The following is a 22,582-nucleotide window of genomic DNA, read 5'->3' as shown; positions in this document are numbered from 1 at the left end:
CCTTCACTTGACAGGGGGGTACCCGAGCAGCGACCCTTCGCAGCTCTAGCCCAACTCCTACTTACCTGCCAGGTGAGATACTATGATCATGTAGGTGCTTCTCCCAGGGCAAGGCTCACCCATTGCACTCTGGGTGTGCTGCCCCTGTGATTTCCCCAAATGTGGGAAACTTGACTGCATAATTTGTGTTTCCCCTGGTCGGCTCTCGTATAATTCAGATCTCTTTGTCTCAGGTCTCTCTCCAGCCTAGTTTGCTGTCTGTTTCCACTTCTCTTTTCTTGAGCCGCTCCCTTCTATGCCCTTGCGCACTATCCTGACATCTCCCGTCTGCTTACTTGTGCCTTCCAACGCACAATGCATACTACAGGTAGTGCTGCAGGGCCCACACCCTTTTACATGCCTTACAGAACAGCTCTGGAGCTGTTACAGTGCCCAGCTGCTGCAAGAAATCATCTTGAATGCTTCAGGGGCTGGGGCATAGCCAACATGAGACCCACACCGAAGGAGGGTGGAGATGTTTAATGTGAATTAGGGGTCATCCAAGCGCCACAAAAGGACGCCATGCCCTGCACATCCCTTTTTTCTTTTCATATGCAGACGAGGGTTGAAGCCAACTTTGACCCACTGCTTGGATGACATCACCATATGCAAATCCATCTGCTGTAGGCCTTCCCCCAGGAATGCTTGTACTAGTTGTTGCATTTGGTTTGTTGTTTGGGGGTGCTTCAGTATTAGGCAGCCTTCTGCCCTCCCATGTTCATCTGAAAATATGTGTTCTCCCAGCAGTTGTTGTCCCCAGATGAGAGTTCCCTTGTGCTGCCTCAGTTGAATCTCCTTTACTTGACAGAGATGTGCCTGAGCAGCGGCCCTCCCCAGCTCTATCCCAAATCATACTTATTTTGCATAGGAGATACCATGGTCATGAAGATTGTTCTCCCAGGGTGAGGTTCATTCATTGCATTCTGGGTATGCTGACTCCTATGATTTCCCCAAATGTGGGAAACTCGACTGCATTATTTGTGGTAGTGGGGGACTGTGTTTGTGCTTTCCTCTGGTCAGCTCTGGTAAAAGTCAGATTTATTTGTCTCAGATCTTCCTCTAGCCTTGTTCTTCTTTCGAGAGTTCCCTTGTGCTGCCTCAGTTGGATCTCCTTCACTTGACAGGGGGGTGCCCGAGCATCGACCCTCCCCAGCTCAAGACCAACTCCTACTTACCTGCCAGGTGAGATACTATGATCATGAAGGTGCTTCTCCCAGGGCAAGGCTCACCCATTGCACTCTGGGTGTGCTGCTCCTGCGATTTCCCCAAATGTGGGAAACTTGACTGCATAATTTGTTTTCTTTCAAAAATCCACTTAATTTTCTTTACCCTATTATTAAAATGGTAATTGACAAAAACAAACTACATTGTCACCAGAAGAGCAATACAAAATGTACAAGTGATATATTAAAATCATCTTTCCAGCTTGAATTTCAATGATGCATTAGGGCAACGATTTTGTGAGAAACATCTTCACCCTTAAATAAAGATTTTCTTAATTCCTTACCTGTGTGATAATTAGATATCACCTTGTTTTCGCATTAAACAGACTTCCACATGAGAAAACAGCAAGGATGCAGTGGCGTTAATGTTTCCTGGTGTCAACTTGTATTATTTCAGTAGACATTGAAATGAGGATGCATCTTGCTGCCTTTCCAATGAAGCAAGTTTAATTTAGTAATAGGTGAAAAACCATCCTTACAAAGGTGTTAATCAGAGACTTGGCTTTGTGGACACTTTTCAGAGAACAAATTTGTTAGCATAAAAATAAAGCCAGAAAATGAAGAGCTGTTTAATCACTCAATTGGATTTTTCTGCCAGCATATTTTTTTTCTCTGCAAACCACTGCTAAATTGTGCTTCCTAGCTGTTTTTATAAAATCAATGAATCAAATCTAACTCTGATTACATCAGAGAAGGCCAGGTACCCTACACAATAAGATGGGGTTTGAAATTTTGACTTGTCTACTTAAATATCACCAAAATCTGATCACAAGGTCAATTACGTCCCTGGGTGGGATTGAACCACCAACCTTTTGGTTAACAGCCGTACACACTAACTGATTGCGCCACAGAGACACTTTGCAAAAGTACAAACTGACAAATGCTAATAAGCATTCATCTAAAACGTTTCCTAGAAAAACTTAAAAAAGTCAATAATCTGGAGAGTTTTTGTAAGATGTTTCTTCCATCAACCAACGAAGAAACACATTGGTACTTTCCCATGATGAGTGAGTGCTTCAGGATCTCTTGCACTTACATGTGCAGCAGAGTACAGCAATGGAAGCATGCTGGGCCCATAACCCAGAGGTAGGCAGATTGAAAATATCCTCTGCTATATGCTTTTTTTTTGTTAATTAAAGTAATCAAAAAACTGGGATTGATATTTTGGCTCTTTTATTTTTACTTAAAGTACAATAACTTTTACCATTTTAATTTGTTTTAATAGTATATTGACAGTATTGTTTTCTTTCAAAAATCCACTTAATTTTCTTTACCCTATTATTAAAATGGTAATTGACAAAAACAAACTACATTGTCACCAGAAGAGCAATACAAAATGTACAAGTGATATATTAAAATCATCTTTCCAGCTTGAATTTCAATGATGCATTGGGGCAACGATTTTGTGAGAAACATCTTCACCCTTAAATAAAGATTTACTTAATTCCTTACCTGTGTGCTAATTAGATATCACCTTGTTTTCACATTAAACAGACTTCCACATGAGAAAGCAGCAAGGATGCAGTGGCGTTAATGTTTCCTGGTGTCAACCTGTATTATTTCAGTAGACATTGAAATGAGGATGCATCTTGCTGCCTTTCCAATGAAGCAAGTTTAATTTAGTAATAGGTGAAAAACCATCCCTACAAAGGTGTTAATCAGAGACTTGGCTTTGTGGACACTTTTCAGAGAACAAATTTGTTAGCATAAAAATAAACCAGAAAATGAAGAGCTGTTTAATCACTCAATTGGATTTTTTTGCCAGCATATTTTTTTTCTCTGCAACCCACTGCTAAATTGTGCTTCCTAGCTGTTTTTTATAAAATCACTGAATCAAATCTAACTCTGATAACATCAGAGAAGGCCAGGTACCCTACACAATAAGAGGGGGTTTGAAATTTTGACTTGTCTACTTAAAGATTACCAAAATCTGAACACAAGGTCAATTACGTCCCTGGGTGGGATTGAACCACCAACCTTTTGGTTAATAGCCTTACACACTAACCAATTGCACCACAGAGACACTTTGCAAAAGTACATACTGACAAAATCTAATAAGCATTCATCTAGAACGTTTCCTAGAAAAACTTTAAAAAGTCAATAATCTGGAGAGTTTTTGTAAGATGTTTCTTCCATCAACCAATGAAGAAACACATTGGTACTTTCCCATGATGAGTGAGTGCTTCAGGATCTTTTGCACTTACATGTGCAGCAGAGTACTGCAATGGAAGCATGCTGGGCCCATAACCCAGAGGTAGGCAGATTGAAACTATCCTTTGCTATATGCATTTTTTTTGTTAATTAAAGTAATCCAAAACTGGGATTGATATTTTGGCTCTTTTATTTTTACTTAAAGTACAATAACTTTTACCATTTTAATTTGTTTTGATAGTATATTGACAGTATTGTTTTCTTTCAAAAATCCACTTAATTTTCTTTACCCTATTATTAAAATGGTAATTGACAAAAACAAACTACATTGTCACCAGAAGAGCAATACAAAATGTACAAGTGATATATTAAAATCATCTTTCCAGCTTGAATTTCAATGATGCATTGGGGCAACGATTTTGTGAGAAACATCTTCACCCTTAAATAAAGATTTTCTTAATTCCTTACCTGTGTGCTAATTAGATATCACCTTGTTTTCACATTAAACAGACTTCCACATGAGAAAGCAGCAAGGATGCAGTGGCGTTAATGTTTCCTGGTGTCAACCTGTATTATTTCAGTAGACATTGAAATGAGGATGCATCTTGCTGCCTTTCCAATGAAGCAAGTTTAATTTAGTAATAGGTGAAAAACCATCCCTACAAAGGTGTTAATCAGAGACTTGGCTTTGTGGACACTTTTCAGAGAACAAATTTGTTAGCATAAAAATAAACCAGAAAATGAAGAGCTGTTTAATCACTCAATTGGATTTTTTTGCCAGCATATTTTTTTTTTCTCTGCAACCCACTGCTAAATTGTGCTTCCTAGCTGTTTTTTTTATAAAATCACTGAATCAAATCTAACTCTGATAACATCAGAGAAGGCCAGGTACCCTACACAATAAGAGGGGGTTTGAAATTTTGACTTGTCTACTTAAAGATCACCAAAATCTGAACACAAGGTCAATTACGTCCCTGGGTGGGATTGAACCACCAACCTTTTGGTTAATAGCCTTACACACTAACCAATTGCGCCACAGAGACACTTTGCCAAAGTACATACTGACAAAATCTAATAAGCATTCATCTAGAACGTTTCCTAGAAAAACTTTAAAAAGTCAATAATCTGGAGAGTTTTTGTAAGATGTTTCTTCCATCAACCAATGAAGAAACACATTGGTACTTTCCCATGATGAGTGAGTGCTTCAGGATCTTTTGCACTTACATGTGCAGCAGAGTACTGCAATGGAAGCATGCTGGGCCCATAACCCAGAGGTAGGCAGATTGAAACTATCCTTTGCTATATGCATTTTTTTTGTTAATTAAAGTAATCCAAAACTGGGATTGATATTTTGGCTCTTTTATTTTTACTTAAAGTACAATAACTTTTACCATTTTAATTTGTTTTGACAGTATATTGACAGTATTGTTTTCTTTCAAAAATCCACTTAATTTTCTTTACCCTATTATTAAAATGGTAATTGACAAAAACAAACTACATTGTCACCAGAAGAGCAATACAAAATGTACAAGTGATATATTAAAATCATCTTTCCAGCTTGAATTTCAATGATGCATTAGGGCAACGATTTTGTGAGAAACATCTTCACCCTTAAATAAAGATTTTCTTAATTCCTTACCTGTGTGATAATTAGATATCACCTTGTTTTCACATTAAACAGACTTCCACATGAGAAAGCAGCAAGGATGCAGTGGCGTTAATGTTTCCTGGTGTCAACTTGTATTATTTCAGTAGACATTGAAATGAGGATGCATCTTGCTGCCTTTCCAATGAAGCAAGTTTAATTTAGTAATAGGTGAAAAACCATCCTTACAAAGGTGTTAATCAGAGACTTGGCTTTGTGGACACTTTTCAGAGAACAAATTTGTTAGCATAAAAATAAAGCCAGAAAATGAAGACCTGTTTAATCACTCAATTGGATTTTTCTGCCAGCATATTTTTTTTTCTCTGCAAACCACTGCTAAATTGTGCTTCCTAGCTGTTTTTATAAAATCAATGAATCAAATCTAACTCTGATTACATCAGAGAAGGCCAGGTACCCTACACAATAAGATGGGGTTTGAAATTTTGACTTGTCTACTTAAATATCACCAAAATCTGATCACAAGGTCAATTACGTCCCTGGGTGGGATTGAACCACCAACCTTTTGGTTAATAGCCTTATACACTAACCAATTGCGCCACAGAGACACTTTGCAAAAGTACATACTGACAAAGGCTAATAAGCATTCATCTAGAACGTTTCCTAGAAAAACTTTAAAAAGTCAATAATCTGGAGAGTTTTTGTAAGATGTTTCTTACATCAACCAATGAAGAAACACATTGGTACTTTCCCATGATGAGTGAGTGCTTCAGGATCTCTTGCACTTACATGTGCAGCAGAGTACTGCAATGGAAGCATGCTGGGCCCATAACCCAGAGGTAGGCAGATTGAAACTATCCTTTGCTATATGCATTTTTTTTGTTAATTAAAGTAATCCAAAACTGGGATTGATATTTTGGCTCTTTTATTTTTACTTAAAGTACAATAACTTTTACCATTTTAATTTGTTTTGATAGTATATTGACAGTATTGTTTTCTTTCAAAAATCCACTTAATTTTCTTTACCCTATTATTAAAAAAAATGGTAATTGACAAAAACAAACTACATTGTCACCAGAAGAGCAATACAAAATGTACAAGTGATATATTAAAATCATCTTTCCAGCTTGAATTTCAATGATGCATTGGGGCAACGATTTTGTGAGAAACATCTTCACCCTTAAATAAAGATTTTCTTAATTCCTTACCTGTGTGCTAATTAGATATCACCTTGTTTTCACATTAAACAGACTTCCACATGAGAAAGCAGCAAGGATGCAGTGGCGTTAATGTTTCCTGGTGTCAACCTGTATTATTTCAGTAGACATTGAAATGAGGATGCATCTTGCTGCCTTTCCAATGAAGCAAGTTTAATTTAGTAATAGGTGAAAAACCATCCCTACAAAGGTGTTAATCAGAGACTTGGCTTTGTGGACACTTTTCAGAGAACAAATTTGTTAGCATAAAAATAAAGCCAGAAAATGAAGAGCTGTTTAATCACTCAATTGTATTTTTTTGCCAGCATATTTTTTTTATCTGCAACCCACTGCTAAATTGTGCTTCCTAGCTGTTTTTAATAAAATCACTGAATCAAATCTAACTCTGATTACATCAGAGAAGGCCAGGTAACCTACACAATAAGAGGGGGTTTGAAATTTTGACTTGTCTACTTAAATATCACCAAAATCTGATCACAAGGTCAATTACATTCCTGGGTGGGATTGAACCACCAACCTTTTGTTAATAGCCTTACACACTAACCAATTGCGCCACAGAGACACTTTGCAAAAGTACATACTGACAAAGGCTAATAAGCATTCATCTAGAACGTTTCCTAGAAAAACTTTAAAAAGTCAATAATCTGGAGAGTTTTTGTAAGATGTTTCTTCCATCAACCAACGAAGAAACACATTGGTACTTTCCCATGATGAGTGAGTGCTTCAGGATCTCTTGCACTTACATGTGCAGCAGAGTACTGCAATGGAAGCATGCTGGGCCCATAACCCAGAGGTAGGCAGATTGAAATTATCCTTTGCTATATGCATTTTTTTTTGTTAATTAAAGTAATCCAAAACTGGGATTGATATTTTTGCTCTTTTATTTTTACTTAAAGTACAATAACTTTTACCATTTTAATTTGTTTTAATAGTATATTGACAGTATTGTTTTCTTTCAAAAATCCACTTCATTTTCTTTACCCTATTATTAAAATGGTAATTGACAAAAACAAACTACATTGTCACCAGAAGAGCAATACAAAATGTACAAGTGATATATTAAAATCATCTTTCCAGCTTGAATTTCAATGATGCATTGGGGCAACGATTTTGTGAGAAACATCTTCACCCTTAAATAAAGATTTTCTTAATTCCTTACCTGTGTGCTAATTAGATATCACCTTGTTTTCACATTAAACAGACTTCCACATGAGAAAGCAGCAAGGATGCAGTGGCGTTAATGTTTCCTGGTGTCAACCTGTATTATTTCAGTAGACATTGAAATGAGGATGCATCTTGCTGCCTTTCCAATGAAGCAAGTTTAATTTAGTAATAGGTGAAAAACCATCCCTACAAAGGTGTTAATCAGAGACTTGGCTTTGTGGACACTTTTCAGAGAACAAATTTGTTAGCATAAAAATAAACCAGAAAATGAAGAGCTGTTTAATCACTCAATTGGATTTTTTTGCCAGCATATTTTTTTTCTCTGCAACCCACTGCTAAATTGTGCTTCCTAGCTGTTTTTTATAAAACCACTGAATCAAATCTAACTCTGATAACATCAGAGAAGGCCAGGTACCCTACACAATAGATGGGGTTTGAAATTTTGACTTGTCTACTTAAATATCACCAAAATCTGATCACAAGGTCAATTACGTCGCTGGGTGGGATTGAACCACCAACCTTTTGGTTAATAGCCTTACACATTAACCAATTGCGCCACAGAGACACTTTGCAAAAGTACATACTGACAAAGGCTAATAAGCATTCATCTAGAACGTTTCCTAGAAAAACTTTAAAAAGTCAATAATCTGGAGAGTTTTTGTAAGATGTTTCTTCCATCAACCAATGAAGAAACACATTGGTACTTTCCCATGATGAGTGAGTGCTTCAGGATCTCTTGCACTTACATGTGCAGCAGAGTACTGCAATGGAAGCATGCTGGGCCCATAACCCAGAGGTAGGCAGATTGAAACTATCCTTTGCTATATGCATTTTTTTTGTTAATTAAAGTAATCCAAAACTGGGATTGATATTTTGGATCTTTTATTTTTACTTAAAGTACAATAACTTTTACCATTTTAATTTGTTTTGATAGTATATTGACAGTATTGTTTTCTTTCAAAAATCCACTTAATTTTCTTTACCCTATTATTAAAATGGTAATTGACAAAAACAAACTACATTGTCACCAGAAGAGCAATACAAAATGTACAAGTGATATATTAAAATCATCTTTCCAGCTTGAATTTCAATGATGCATTGGGGCAACGATTTTGTGAGAAACATCTTCACCCTTAAATAAAGATTTTCTTAATTCCTTACCTGTGTGCTAATTAGATATCACCTTGTTTTCACATTAAACAGACTTCCACATGAGAAAGCAGCAAGGATGCAGTGGCGTTAATGTTTCCTGGTGTCAACCTGTATTATTTCAGTAGACATTGAAATGAGGATGCATCTTGCTGCCTTTCCAATGAAGCAAGTTTAATTTAGTAATAGGTGAAAAACCATCCCTACAAAGGTGTTAATCAGAGACTTGGCTTTGTGGACACTTTTCAGAGAACAAATTTGTTAGCATAAAAATAAAGCCAGAAATGAAGAGCTGTTTAATCACTCAATTGGATTTTTTTGCCAGCATATTTCTTTTTCTCTGCAACCCACTGCTAAATTGTGCTTCCTAGCTGTTTTTATAAAATCACTGAATCAAATCTAACTCTGATTACATCAGAGAAGGCTAGGTACCCTACACAATAAGAGGGGGTTTGAAATTTTGACTTGTCTACTTAAATATCACCAAAATCTGATCACAAGGTCAATTACGTCCCTGGGTAGAATTTAACCACCAACCTTTTGGTTAATAGCCGTACACACTAACCAATTGCGCCACAGAGACACTTTGCAAAAAGTACATACTGACAAAGGCTAATAAGCATTCATCTAGAACGTTTCCTAGAAAAACTTTAAAACGTCAATAATCTGGAGAGTTTTTGTAAGATGTTTCTTCCATCAACCAACAAAGAAACACATTGGTACTTTCCCATGATGAGTGAGTGCTTCAGGATCTCTTGCACTTACATGTGCAGCAGAGTACTCCAATGGAAGCATGCTGGGCCCATAACCCAGAGGTAGGCAGATTGAAACTATCCTTTGTTATATGCATTTTTTTTGTTAATTAAAGTAATCCAAAACTGGGATGGATATTTTTGCTCTTTTATTTTTACTTAAAGTACAATAACTTTTACCATTTTAATTTGTTTTAATAGTATATTGACAGTATTGTTTTCTTTCAAAAATCCACTTAATTTTCTTTACCCTATTATTAAAATGGTAATTGACAAAAACAAACTACATTGTCACCAGAAGAGCAATACAAAATGTACAAGTGATATATTAAAATCATCTTTCCAGGTTGAATTTCAATGATGCATTGGGGCAACGATTTTGTGAGAAACATCTTCACCCTTAAAAAAAGATTTTCTTAATTCCTTACCTGTGTGCTAATTAGATATCACCTTGTTTTCACATTAAACAGACTTCCACATGAGAAAGCAGCAAGGATGCAGTGGCGTTAATGTTTCCTGGTGTCAACCTGTATTATTTCAGTAGACATTGAAATGAGGATGCATCTTGCTGCCTTTCCAATGAAGCAAGTTTAATTTAGTAATAGGTGAAAAACCATCCTTACAAAGGTGTTAATCAGAGACTTGGCTTTGTGGACACTTTTCAGAGAACAAATTTGTTAGCATAAAAATAAAGCCAGAAAATGAAGAGCTGTTTATTCACTCAATTGGATTTTTCTGCCAGCATATTTTTTTTCTCTGCAACCTACTGCTAAATTGTGCTTCCTAGCTGTTTTTATAAAATCACTGAATCAAATCTAACTCTGATTACATCAGGGAAGGCCAGGTACCCACACCATAACAGGGGGTTTGAAATTTTGACTTGTCTACTTAAATATCACCAAAATCTGATCACAAGGTCAATTACATCCCTGGATGGGATTGAACCACCAACCTTTTGGTTAATAGCCGAACACACTAACCGATTGCGCCACAGAGACACTTTGCAAAAAGTACATACTGACAAAGGCTAATAAGCATTCATCTAGAACGTTTCCTAGAAAAACTTTAAAAAGTCAATAATCTGGAGAGTTTTTGTAAGATGTTTCTTCCATCAACCAACGAAGAAACACATTGGTACTTTCCCACGATGAGTGAGTGCTTCAGGATCTCTTGCACTTACATGTGCAGCAGAGTACTGCAATGGAAGCATGCTGGGCCGATAACCCAGAGGTAGGCAGATTGAAACTATCCTCTGCTATATGCATTTTTTTTTAATTAAAGTAATCCAATATTGGGATTGATATTTTGGCTCTTTTATTTTTACTTAAAGTACAATAACTTTTACCATTTTAATTTGTTTAATAGTATATTGACAGTATTGTTTTCTTTCAAAAATCCACTTAATTTTCTTTACCCTATTATTAAAATGGTAATTGACAAAAACAAACTACATTGTCACCAGAAGAGCAATACAAAATGTACAAGTGATATATTAAAATCATCTTTCCAGCTTGAATTTCAATGATGCATTGGGGCAACGATTTTGTGAGAAACATCTTCACCCTTAAATAAAGATTTTCTTAATTCCTTACCTGTGTGCTAATTAGATATCACCTTGTTTTCACATTAAACAGACTTCCACATGAGAAAGCAGCAAGGATGCAGTGGCGTTAATGTTTCCTGGTGTCAACCTGTATTATTTCAGTAGATATTGAAATGACGATGCATCTTGCTGCCTTTCCAATGAAGCAAGTTTAATTTAGTAATAGGTGAAAAACCATCCCTACAAAGGTGTTAATCAGAGACTTGGCTTTGTGGACACTTTTCAGAGAAAAAATTTGTTAGCACAAAAATAAAGCAAGAAAATGAAGAGCTGTTTAATCACTCAATTGGATTTTTTTGCCAGCATATTTCTTTTTCTCTGCAACCCACTGCTAAATTGTGCTTCCTAGCTGTTTTTTTTATAAAATCACTTAATCAAATCTAACTCTGATTACATCAGAGAAGGCCAGGTACCCTACACCACAAGAGGGGGTTTGAAATTTTGACTTGTCTACTTAAAGATCACCAAAATCTGATAACAAGGTAAATTACGTCCCTGGGTGGGATTGAACCACCAACCTTTTGGATAATAACCGAACACGCTAACTGATTGCGCCACAGAGACACTTTGCAAACGTACATTCTGACAAACGCTAATAAGCATTCATCTAGAACGTTTCCTAGAAAAACTTTAAAAAGTCAATAATCTGGAGAGTTTTTGTAAGATGTTTCTTCCATCAATCAACGAAGAACATTCAAGCTGATTTCTTGCAGCAGCTGGGCACTGTAACAGCTCCAGAGCTGCTCTGTAAGGGAACTAAAAGGGTGTGGGCCCTGCAGCACTACCTGTAGTTCGCATTGTGCGTTGGAAGGCACAAAGTAAGCAGACGGGAGAAGTCAGGATAGTGCGCAAGGGCATAGAAGGGAGCGGCTCAAGAAAAGAGAAGTGGAAACAGACAGCAAACTAGGCTGGAGAGAGACCTGAGACAAAGAGATCTGAATTATACGAGAGCCGACCAGGGGAAACACAAATTATGCAGTCGAGTTTCCCACATTTGGGGAAATAGCTGGAGCAGCACACACAGAGTGCAATGGGTGAGCCTTGCCCTGGGAGAAGCACCTTCATGATCATAGTATCTCACCTGGCAGGTAAGTAGGAGTTGGGCAAGAGCTGAGGAGGGTCGCTGCTCGGGCACCCCCCTGTCAAGTGAAGGAGATCCAACTGAGGCAGCACAAGAGAACTCTCGAAAGAAGAACAAGGCTAGAGGAAGATCTGAGACACAGAAATCTGGCTTTTACCAGAGCTGACCAGAGGAAAGCACAAACACAGTCCCCCACTACCACAAATTATGCAGTCGAGTTTCCCACATTTGGGGAAATCACAGGGGTCAGCATACCCAGAATGCAATGAATGAACCTCACCCTGGGAGAACAATCTTCATGACCATGGTATCTCCTATGCAAAATAAGTATGATTTGGGATAGGGCTGGGGAGGGCCGCTGCTCAGGCACATCTCTGTCAAGTAAAGGAGATTCAACTGAGGCAGCACAAGGGAACTCTCATCTGGGGACAACAACTGCAGGGAGAACACATATTTTCAGATGAACATGGGAGGGCAGAAGGCTGCCTAATACTGAAGCACCCCCAAACAACAAACCAAATGCAACAACTAGTACAAGCATTCCTGGGGGAAGGCCTGCAGCAGATGGATTTGCATATGGTGATGTCATCCAAGCAGTGGGTCAAAGTTGGCTTCAACCCTCGTCTGCATATGAAAAGAGAAAAGGGGCGTGCAGGGCATGGCGGCCTTTTGCGGCGCTTGGATGACCCCTAGTTCGCATTAAACACCTCCACCCTACTTCGGTGTGGGGCTCATGTTGGCTATGCCCCAGCCCCTGAAGCATTCAAGCTGATTACTTGCAGCAGCTGGGCACTGTAATAGCTCCAGAGCTGCTCTGTAAGGCAAGTAAAAGGGTGTGGGCCCTGCAGCACTACCTGTAGTTCGCATTGTGCGTTGGAAGGCACAAAGTAAGCAGATGGGAGAAGTCAAGATAGTGCGCAAGGGCATAGAAGGGAGCGGCTCAAGAAAAGAGAAGTGGAAACAGACAGCAAACTAGGCTGGAGAGAGACCTGAGACAAAGAGATCTGAATTATACGAGAGCTGACCAGGGGAAACACAAATTATGCAGTCAAGTTTCCCACATTTGGGGAAATCGCAGGAGCAGCACACCCAGAGTGCAATGGGTGAGCCTTGCCCTGGGAGAAGCACCTTCATGATCATAATATCTCACCTGGCAGGTAAGTAGGAGTTGGGCTTGAGCTGGGGAGGGTCGATGCTCGGGCACCCCCCTGTCAATTGAAGGAGATCCAACTGAGGCAGCACAAGGGAACTCTCGAAAGAAGAACAAGGCTAGAGGAAGATCTGAGACAAATAAATCTGACTTTTACCAGAGCTGACCAGAGGAAAGCACAAACACAGTCCCCCACTACCACAAATAATGCAGTCAAGTTTCCCACATTTGGGGAAATCATAGGAGTCAGCATACCCAGAATGCAATGAATGAACCTCACCCTGGGAGAACAATCTTCATGACCATGGTATCTCCTATGCAAAATAAGTATGATTTGGGATAGAGCTGGGGAGGGCCGCTGCTCAGGCACATCTCTGTCAAGTAAAGGAGATTCAACTGAGGCAGCACAAGGGAACTCTCATCTGGGGACAACAACTGCTGGGAGAACACATATTTTCAGATGAACATGGGAGGGCAGAAGGCTGCCTAATACTGAAGCACCCCCAAACAACAAACCAAATGCAACAACTAGTACAAGCATTCCTGGGGGAAGGCCTACAGCAGATGGATTTGCATATGGTGATGTCATCCAAGCAGTGGGTCAAAGTTGGCTTCAACCCTCGTCTGCATATGAAAAGAAAAAAGGGATGTGCAGGGCATGGCGTCCTTTTGTGGCGCTTGGATGACCCCTAATTCACATTAAACATCTCCACCCTCCTTCGGTGTGGGTCTCATGTTGGCTATGCCCCAGCCCCTGAAGCATTCAAGATGATTTCTTGCAGCAGCTGGGCACTGTAACAGCTCCAGAGCTGTTCTGAAAAGCATGTAAAAGGGTGTGGGCCCTGCAGCACTACCTGTAGTATGCATTGTGCGTTGGAAGGCACAAGTAAGCAGACGGGAGAGGTCAGTATAGTGTGCAAGGGCATAGAAGGGAGCGGCTCAAGAAAAGAGAAGTGGAAACAGACAGCAAACTCGGCTGGAGAAAGACCTGAGACAAAGAGATCTGAATTATACGAGAGCCGACCAGAGGAAACACAAATTATGCAGTCAAGTTTCCCACATTTGGGGAAATCGCAGGAGCAGCACACCCAGAGTGCAATGGGTGAGCCTTGCCCTGGGAGAAGCACCTTCCTGATCATAGTATCTCACCTGGCAGGTAAGTAGGAGTTGGGCTAGAGCTGGGGAGGGTCGCTGCTCGGGCACCCCCCTGTCAAGTGAAGGAGATCCAACTGAGGCAGCACAAGGGAACTCTCGAAAGAAGAACAAGGCTAGAGGAAGATCTGAGACATAGAAATCTGATTTTTACCAGAGCTGAGCAGAGGAAAGCACAAACACAGTCCCCCACTACCACAAATAATGCAGTCGAGTTTCCCACATTTGGGGAAATCACAGGGGTCAGCATACCCAGAATGCAATGAATGAACCTCAACCTGGGAGAACAATCTTCATGACCATGGTATCTCCTATGCAAAATAAGTATGATTTGGGATAGGGCTGGGGAGGGCCGCTGCTCAGGCACATCTCTGTCAAGTAAAGGAGATTCAACTGAGGCAGCACAAGGGAACTCTCATCTGGGGACAACAACTGCAGGGAGAACACATATTTTCAGATGAACATGGGAGGGCAGAAGGCTGCCTAATACTGAAGCACCCCCAAACAACAAACCAAATGCAACAACTAGTGCAAGCATTCCTGGGGGAAGGCCTGCAGCAGATTGATTTGCATATGGTAATGCCATCCAAGCAGTGGGTCAAAGTTGGCTTCAACCCTCGTCTGCATATGAAAAGAGAAAAGGGGCATGCAGGGCATGGCGGCCTTTTGCGGCGCTTGGGTGACCCTTAGTTCGCATTAAACACCCCCACCCTCCTTCGGTGTGGGGCTCATGTTGGCAATGCCCCAGCCCCTGAAGCATTCAAGCTGATTTCTTGCAGCAGCTGGGCACTGTAACAGCTCCAGAGCTGCTCTGTGAGGCAAGTAAAAGGGTGTGGGCCCTGCAGCACTACCTGTAGTTTGCATTGTGTGTTGGAAGGCACAAAGTAAGCAGACGGGAGAAGTCAGGATAGTGCGCAAGGGCATAGAAGGGAGCGGCTCAAGAAAAGAGAAGTGGAAACAGACAGCAAACTAGGCTGGAGAGAGACCTGAGACAAAGAGATCTGAATTATACGAGAGCCGACCAGGGGAAACACAAATTATGCAGTCAAGTTTCCCACATTTGGGGAAATCACAGGGGCAGCACACCCAGAGTGCAATGGGTGAGCCTTGCCCTGGGAGAAGCACCAACATGATCATAGTATCTCACCTGGCAGGTACCAACGGCGAAACTCCGTACAACAAACCTCTGCAGGATTTCTACCCTGTCTGAGAGCGCGCAACTGACTTTCAGCGGACGCCTCTCTATCAGGGTCATCATACAAGAGCCCTAAAGACTCAAAAAAAGCGTCAATTGACAACAATGCCGGATCCTCTGCTCTTAAACCAAATGCCCAGGTCTGAGGATCCCCCTGGAGCAAAGAAATAATAAACCCGACCCGCTGAGATTCAGTACCCGAGGAAGTCGGTCTTAAACGAAAATAAAGTTTACAGGATTCTTTAAAATTAAAAAACTCTTTTCTATCACCAGAAAAACGGTCAGGCAAATGCATCTTTGGTTCAGGGACTACCCTTGGGGAAGCTCGCAAAAGATCTTCCTGCGACTTCACCCGAAGAGAAAGATCCTGAACCATCTGAGTAAGTTCTTGAATCTGGCTGACTAAGAGCTGACCAGGATTTGGCCCTAAACCTGTTGGATTCATGAGGCCGATAAACTCTCACAAAACTGAATGAGAAAAAATTAAACCCCGTTTAATTTTAAGTTTTGGTATGGCCGGTAATAATGTTATGATTCCAGCACTCTGGTCAGAGAAGATCTTATGGCAAGGACTGGAGCACTGGAACGGAATGCTGGGGAAGGGAGCAGGACAGGAAAATAGCCCCTGGCGCCCTAACTCTGTTGTCTCACCCATGTTGTCAGAAATCCCCTGCGAGACTATGGTTTCTTGAGCCCTTGGCAGCCGCGTTTGAAGGGCGGATTATGTCTGCCCAACTTCGATGCCCCCCGGTCTTAATGAGAGACAAAGGGAAACCTGAGACAGGGTGATAACAAGAGGCCCTCTAACTAAACAACCAGGCCAGGGGCTAAGCAAACTCAAAACTATAATATGTGCGGAGAAACCGCCAGGAAAAAGGACAACCAAAATATCCACTTGTCCAATTCTCCTACCCGGCACCGCCAAGTACCAGAGAGGACTTGTGGAAGCGGAACCCTCCGCAAATGCTCCAAACACAAAATATAAAAGGTAAAGCGGCTGAGCCGCAACACACGGCAGAGCCGCAACTCACGAACACCACTGGATATAAAACGGTGATCAGTCAGGACTCCAGGGAACCAAACGAACTCTTGGGATGAGATGACAACTCCCGAATACCGGACTTCTGCGGACTGGAATGACCGGATACAGCAGGACTGGAAACAGACTCTCAGCAAACAAAGGCAGCATGCAGGAAGCTATTACCGGCGTCTGTGAGAAGCCCTGGGAGTGTATTTAACAAGGAGTCCTCCAATCAGCTGCTAAAGGCTGATTAGAATAAATGCCGTGCAGCTGCCTTGCTGCACGGCCAGAGAGCAGGTGAATATCTTAATTTCCTAAAGCCTAGCAACGGGGAACGCGGTCCGCCAGTGGCGTCCCCGTTGCTAGGGTCCGTGCGGCTCAGCGCGCCCGGCGTCTAGCGTTGCTAGGGAGCCGGCGGCTGTACGTGCACGGCGTCTCTAGTTGCTAGGCGCCGGGCCGCGCAGACCATCAAGCGGACCCCGGCGCCTAACAGTATGACTCCCAAAAACAACAACCGCGTCATTGGGACCAACTGCGATTTTGGCAAGTTTAGGAGCCAACCATGTTGTTGAAGAACTGTCAGGGAGAGTGCAATGTTTTGCACCAACTGGTCCCTGGATCTCGCCTTTATCAGGAGATCATCCAAGTACGGGATAATTGTGACTCCTTGCTTGCGAAGGAGAACCATAATTTCCGCCATCACCCTGGTGAAAATCCTCGGAGCCGTGGACAGACCAAACGGCAATGTCTGAAATTGGTAATGACAATCCTGAATTGCAAACCTTAGGTAGCTTGAGGCAGTGGCTAAATGGGAACATGTAAGTAGGCATCCTTTATGTCTACCAAAACCATGAAATCTCCGTCCTCCGGACTGGAGATCACTGCCCTGAGAAATTCCATCTTGAAATTGAATTTCTTTAGGAAGAAATTGAGGGATTTCAGATTTAAGATTGGTCTGACTGAGCCGTCCGGCTTCGGGACCACGAAGAGGCTTGAATAAAAACCTTCTCCCTGCTGACTAAGGCCAATTTGAACAATCGGTGAGGGGGAACGTCTTGAAACCCCAGTTTGTACCCTTGGGACACTATTTGTAAAACCCACGAGTCCAGGTCCGAATGAATCCAGAACTGACTGAAGAGTTTTAGACGTGCCCCCACTGGTGTGGGCTCCTGCAAGAAAGCCCCAGTGTCATGCAGTGGATTTGGCAGAAGCAGAGGACAATCTCTGGTCCTGCGATCTTGAAGAGGCTACAGACCTCTTCCTTTTCCTTCCTCTACCTGCAAAGAAAGGGGAATCTAAACTTCTTGCATATCTATTGGGCCAAAATGACTGCGGTAGATAATGATGCGTCTTCATCCGTTGACAGGGAACATAGGGCAAGAAGGTTGACTTACCATTGAAATGAGGATGCATCTTGCTGCCTTTCCAATGAAGCAAGTTTAATTTAGTAATAGGTGAAAAACCATCCTTACAAAGGTGTTAATCAGAGACTTAGCTTTGTGGACACTTTTCAGAGAACAAATTTGTTAGCATAAAAATAAAGCCAGAAAATGAAGAGCTGTTTAATCACTCAATTGGATTTTTCTGCCAGCATATTTTTTTTCTCTGCAACCCACTGCTAAATTGTGCTTCCTAGCTGTTTTTATAAAATCACTGAATCAAATCTAACTCTGATTACATCAGAGAAGGCCAGGTACCCTACACCATAACAGGGGGTTTGAAATTTTGACTTGTCTACTTATTATAGTTTTGAGTTTGCTTAGCCCCTGGCCTGGTTGTTTAGTTAGAGGGCCTCTTGTTATCACCCTGTCTCAGGTTTCCCTTTGTCTCTCATTAAGACCGGGGGGGCATCGAAGTTGGGCAGACATAATCCGCCCTTCAAACGCGGCTGCCAAGGGCTCAAGAAACCATAGTCTTGCAGGGGATTTCTGACAACACGGGTGAGACAACAGAGTTAGGGCGCCAGGGGCTATTTTCCTGTCCTGCTCCCTTCCCCAGCATTCCGTTCCAGTGCTCCAGTCCTTGCCATAAGATCTTCTCTGACCAGAGTGCTGGAATCATAACATTATTACCGGCCATACCAAAACTTAAAATTAAACGGGGTTTAATTTTTTCTCATTCAGTTTTGTGAGAGTTTATCGGCCTCATGAATCCAACAGGTTTAGGGCCAAATCCTGGTCAGCTCTTAGTCAGCCAGATTCAAGAACTTACTCAGATGGTTCAGGATCTTTCTCTTCGGGTGAAGTCGCAGGAAGATCTTTTGCGAGCTTCCCCAAGGGTAGTCCCTGAACCAAAGATGCATTTGCCTGACCGTTTTTCTGGTGATAGAAAAGAGTTTTTTAATTTTAAAGAATCCTGTAAACTTTATTTTCGTTTAAGACCGACTTCCTCGGGTACTGAATCTCAGCGGGTCGGGTTTATTATTTCTTTGCTCCAGGGGGATCCTCAGACCTGGGCATTTGGTTTAAGAGCAGAGGATCCGGCATTGTTGTCAATTGACGCTTTTTTTGAGTCTTTAGGGCTCTTGTATGATGACCCTGATAGAGAGGCGTCCGCTGAAAGTCAGTTGCGCCCTCTCAGACAGGGTAGAAATCCTGCAGAGGTTTATTGTACGGAGTTTCGCCGTTGGTCGAACGACTGTGGCTGGAATGACCCAGCCCTGCGCAGTCAGTTTCGCCTCGGCTTATCAGAGTCTATAAAAGACAGTCTCCTTCAGTACCCTGCTCCTGAGACTCTCGATAAACTCATGGAGCTTTCTATTAAGATTGATCGTCGTCTCAGAGAGCGGAGGGCTGAAAAAGGAGCACCTGTAAGGACAAGTCCGTGTGTATATTCCATTCCTGAAGACGTAGAGGAGACCATGCAGATGGGTCTCTCCCGGCTGTCTCCTGAAGAAAGAGCCAGAAGGCAAAATTCTGGTCTTTGTCTGTACTGTGGGGGTAAGGGACATTTTGCTCGTAATTGTCCGAACAAGTCGGGAAACGCTTTGACCAGGTGAATTGTGAGGGGGTTCACCTAGGTCTGCAGCTTATCTCCTCGAATAACTCCCTTTTAGTCCCAGTTAAAGTTTCCTTTGGCAGCCTCAGTTCTTTGGTGTCGGCTTTTGTTGACAGTGGAGCTGCAGGAAACTTTATGGATTTAACTTGGGCTAAGGCCTTAGGCATTCCTCAGTTACCTTTGGGTAGGTGTGTCACCATGCATGGCTTAGATGGGAGTCCGCTGTCTAATGGGATTATTTCTCTCCGTACACCCCCTGTACTACTTACAGTAGGAGCTCTACATTCCGAGAAAATCGAGTTCTTTCTTACACATTGCCCAGCAGTTCCAGTTGTTCTGGGTCACCCTTGGCTGGCCTTTCATAATCCCACCATTGATTGGCGGTCGGGGAAGATTTCACATTGGGGTACTTTTTGTGATAAGGAATGTATCACGTTTCCAGTCAGAGTAGCAGCTATCATTCCAGAACTCATTCCGGTGGAATACCAGGAGTTTGCTGATGTTTTCTCCAAAGGCAATGCGGACATTCTGCCTCCCCATCGGCCTTATGATTGTGCTATTGAGTTAATTCCTGGTGCCGCATTGCCAAAGGGAAGATTATATGCATTATCCGGGCCAGAAACTGCGGCTATGAATGATTATGTAAAGGAGAGCCTTGAGAAAGGATTTATTAGACCATCAAAATCTCCTTTAAGTGCAGGCTTCTTCTTTGTGGAGAAAAAGGATGGCTCGCTTAGACCTTGCATTGATTTTAGAGCCCTGAATAAGATCTCAGTTAAAAACACCTATCCTTTGCCGTTGATTTCTGTACTCTTTGATCAGTTACGTTCTGCTGTGATTTTTTCTAAAATTGACCTTAGAGGAGCGTACAACCTCATCCGAATTAAATCTGGAGATGAGTGGAAAACGGCCTTCAGTTCTCAGTCGGGTCACTACGAATACCTGGTGATGCCGTTCGGCCTGTCCAATGCTCCGGCAGTTTTTCAAGACCTCATTAACGATGTGCTCCGTGACTTCCTAGGGAAATTCGTGGTCGTTTACTTAGACGACATCCTGATTTTTTCTAAATCAATGGAACAACATGTTACCCAGGTGCGTCTGGTTCTTCAAAAGTTATGTGAGAATCATTTATATGCCAAGCTGGAGAAGTGTGAGTTTCATGTCACGGAAGTATCTTTTTTAGGGTACATAATTTTCCATGGAACCAAAGAAACTCCAGGCCATCCTTAGTTGGGCGCAACCCACCAATTTAAAAGCAATTAAGCGTTTTTTAGGGTTTGCGAATTATTATAGGAGGTTTATTCATTCTTTTTCTGACCTGGTTGCTCCCATTGTAGCTCTGACAAAGAAAGGAGCGGATCCTACCAACTGGTCGCGTGAAGCTGAGTTGTCCTTCCGGGCCTTGAAACAAGCCTTTGTCTCGGCTCCAGTCCTCTGACATCCTAATCCGGAATTGCCCTTTGTGGTGGAGGTTGATGCCTCGGAGGTTGGAGTGGGGGCTATCCTTTCTCAAAAGGATCCGGAGTCTCTGGAGTTACATCCTTGTGCCTTTATGTCCAGGAAATTCTCCTCCGCTGAATCCAACTATGACGTTGGTAATCGGGAGTTACTGGCGGTAAAATGGGCTTTCGAGGAGTGGAGGCATTGGCTGGAGGGAGCAAAACATACTATTTCGGTATTGACTGACCATAAGAACCTGCAATAGATTGAATCGGCTAAGCGGCTTAATGCCCGGCAGGCACGTTGGGCATTATTTTTTACGCGTTTCAAATTTATAATCACTTTCAGGCCTGGTTCCAAGAATACTAAGGCTGATGCCCTGTCACATAGCTTTCTTCCGGTTCACAATAACAATCCTGTTACCCCCATACTTCCATCTTCGGTCATCTGGGCGGGCCTCACACAAGATTTATTTACCCAGTTAAAACAGCTTCAACACCAAGCTCCTAGAATTACTCCTGCTGGTCGTCTTTACGTCCCTGAGTTTTTGAGAGTTACTGTTTTAACGGAATTCCATGATAACAAAGTTTCAGGGCATCCAGGAGTCTCTAAGACATTGGAGTTAGTCTCTCGCTCAGTATGGTGGCCTGGTCTTTCTAAAGACGTCAAGGAATTTGTTTATTCAAGTCAGGTTTGTGCACAGCATAAGGTTCCCCGTTCCTTGCCCATCGGGCAACTTATGCCCGTAAATGTTCCTCTCCGGCCGTGGTCTCATATTTCCATGGATTTTGTGGTTGACCTTCCCCTTTCAGCCGGATTCCGAGTCATATGGGTGGTAGTGGACCGTTTTAGTAAAATGGCTCATTTTATTGCTCTTCCCCGATTGCCTTCTGCCCAAGGGTTGGCAGTTTTGTTTCTCCGCCATGTATTCAGGCTTCATGGGTTGCCTACTGATATTGTTTCTGATCGGGGTCCACAATTCATCGCACAATTCTGGAAATGTTTTTGTGCCTCATTGAAGATGAAATTGTCGTTAACATCCGGTTACCACCCACAATCCAACGGGCAAACCGAACGAGTTAACCAATCATTGAAACAATATTTGCGCTTGTATTCAGCCAAACTCCAGAATGATTGGTCCGAGTTTCTTCCGTTGGCTGAATTTGCTTACAATAATTCTTGTCATTCCTCCACTAAAGAGTCTCCATTCTTTTCAGTTTTTGGTTTTCACCCCAGAGCTAATTCTTTTTTTCATCATTCCTCAGTCTCCTCGCTTACCTTAACCTCCCATCTCAGAGCCATTTGGAAAAAGGTGCACCTTGCTCTCAGAAAAGCGGCCTTTCGAGAGAAGAAATTTTCTGACAGGCTCCGACGTCCTTGCACTTTTAAGGTGGGAGATAGGGTGTGGTTGTCGACTCGCAACATCAGGCTTCGACAATCCTCAGCTAGACTGGGACCCAAATTTATTGGGCCATTTCTTATTATTAAAAGAGTCAACCCAGTTGCCTTTCGGTTACGTTTACCAAGATCTCTCAGGATTGGAAATACGTTTCATTGTTCCCTGTTGAAACAATACGTTTCTTCCAGTAGATTTCCTCGGAAGATCTCTCAGGGTAGATCTCCAGTGGATGTACAGGGACAACAG

At 41.9% G+C, this 22,582-nt stretch overlaps 10 non-coding genes across 10 annotated transcripts; 3 read left to right on the top strand and 7 right to left on the bottom strand.

The window, feature by feature from the left end:
- The first annotated feature begins 57 nt into the window (after positions 1 to 57).
- LOC135030493 (U1 spliceosomal RNA) lies at positions 58 to 220 on the top strand. Its single transcript, XR_010226490.1, has one exon. It is a non-coding gene; the product is annotated as a U1 spliceosomal RNA (small nuclear RNA).
- Positions 221 to 890: 670 nt separating this feature from the next.
- LOC135030528 (U1 spliceosomal RNA) lies at positions 891 to 1,054 on the top strand. Its single transcript, XR_010226519.1, has one exon. It is a non-coding gene; the product is annotated as a U1 spliceosomal RNA (small nuclear RNA).
- A 152-nt stretch (positions 1,055 to 1,206) lies between these two features.
- LOC135030491 (U1 spliceosomal RNA) lies at positions 1,207 to 1,365 on the top strand. The gene has a single exon (XR_010226488.1). It is a non-coding gene; the product is annotated as a U1 spliceosomal RNA (small nuclear RNA).
- Positions 1,366 to 11,834: 10,469 nt separating this feature from the next.
- Positions 11,835 to 11,997, bottom strand: LOC135030501 (U1 spliceosomal RNA). Its single transcript, XR_010226495.1, has one exon. It is a non-coding gene; the product is annotated as a U1 spliceosomal RNA (small nuclear RNA).
- Positions 11,998 to 12,149: 152 nt separating this feature from the next.
- On the bottom strand, positions 12,150 to 12,313 carry LOC135030505 (U1 spliceosomal RNA). The gene has a single exon (XR_010226497.1). It is a non-coding gene; the product is annotated as a U1 spliceosomal RNA (small nuclear RNA).
- A 671-nt stretch (positions 12,314 to 12,984) lies between these two features.
- On the bottom strand, positions 12,985 to 13,147 carry LOC135030472 (U1 spliceosomal RNA). Its single transcript, XR_010226469.1, has one exon. It is a non-coding gene; the product is annotated as a U1 spliceosomal RNA (small nuclear RNA).
- A 152-nt stretch (positions 13,148 to 13,299) lies between these two features.
- LOC135030539 (U1 spliceosomal RNA) lies at positions 13,300 to 13,463 on the bottom strand. The gene has a single exon (XR_010226529.1). It is a non-coding gene; the product is annotated as a U1 spliceosomal RNA (small nuclear RNA).
- Positions 13,464 to 14,133: 670 nt separating this feature from the next.
- LOC135030468 (U1 spliceosomal RNA) lies at positions 14,134 to 14,296 on the bottom strand. Its single transcript, XR_010226466.1, has one exon. It is a non-coding gene; the product is annotated as a U1 spliceosomal RNA (small nuclear RNA).
- Positions 14,297 to 14,448: 152 nt separating this feature from the next.
- Positions 14,449 to 14,612, bottom strand: LOC135030529 (U1 spliceosomal RNA). Its single transcript, XR_010226520.1, has one exon. It is a non-coding gene; the product is annotated as a U1 spliceosomal RNA (small nuclear RNA).
- A 671-nt stretch (positions 14,613 to 15,283) lies between these two features.
- LOC135030504 (U1 spliceosomal RNA) lies at positions 15,284 to 15,446 on the bottom strand. The gene has a single exon (XR_010226496.1). It is a non-coding gene; the product is annotated as a U1 spliceosomal RNA (small nuclear RNA).
- Between the last annotated feature and the right edge of the window lie 7,136 nt (positions 15,447 to 22,582).

This window comes from Pseudophryne corroboree, unplaced genomic scaffold (genome assembly GCF_028390025.1).
Source record: "Pseudophryne corroboree isolate aPseCor3 unplaced genomic scaffold, aPseCor3.hap2 scaffold_499, whole genome shotgun sequence".
Classification (NCBI taxonomy): domain Eukaryota; kingdom Metazoa; phylum Chordata; class Amphibia; order Anura; family Myobatrachidae; genus Pseudophryne; species Pseudophryne corroboree.
Note: the sequence above shows the minus strand (reverse complement) of the source record. Positions and strands in the feature narration are given on the sequence as shown.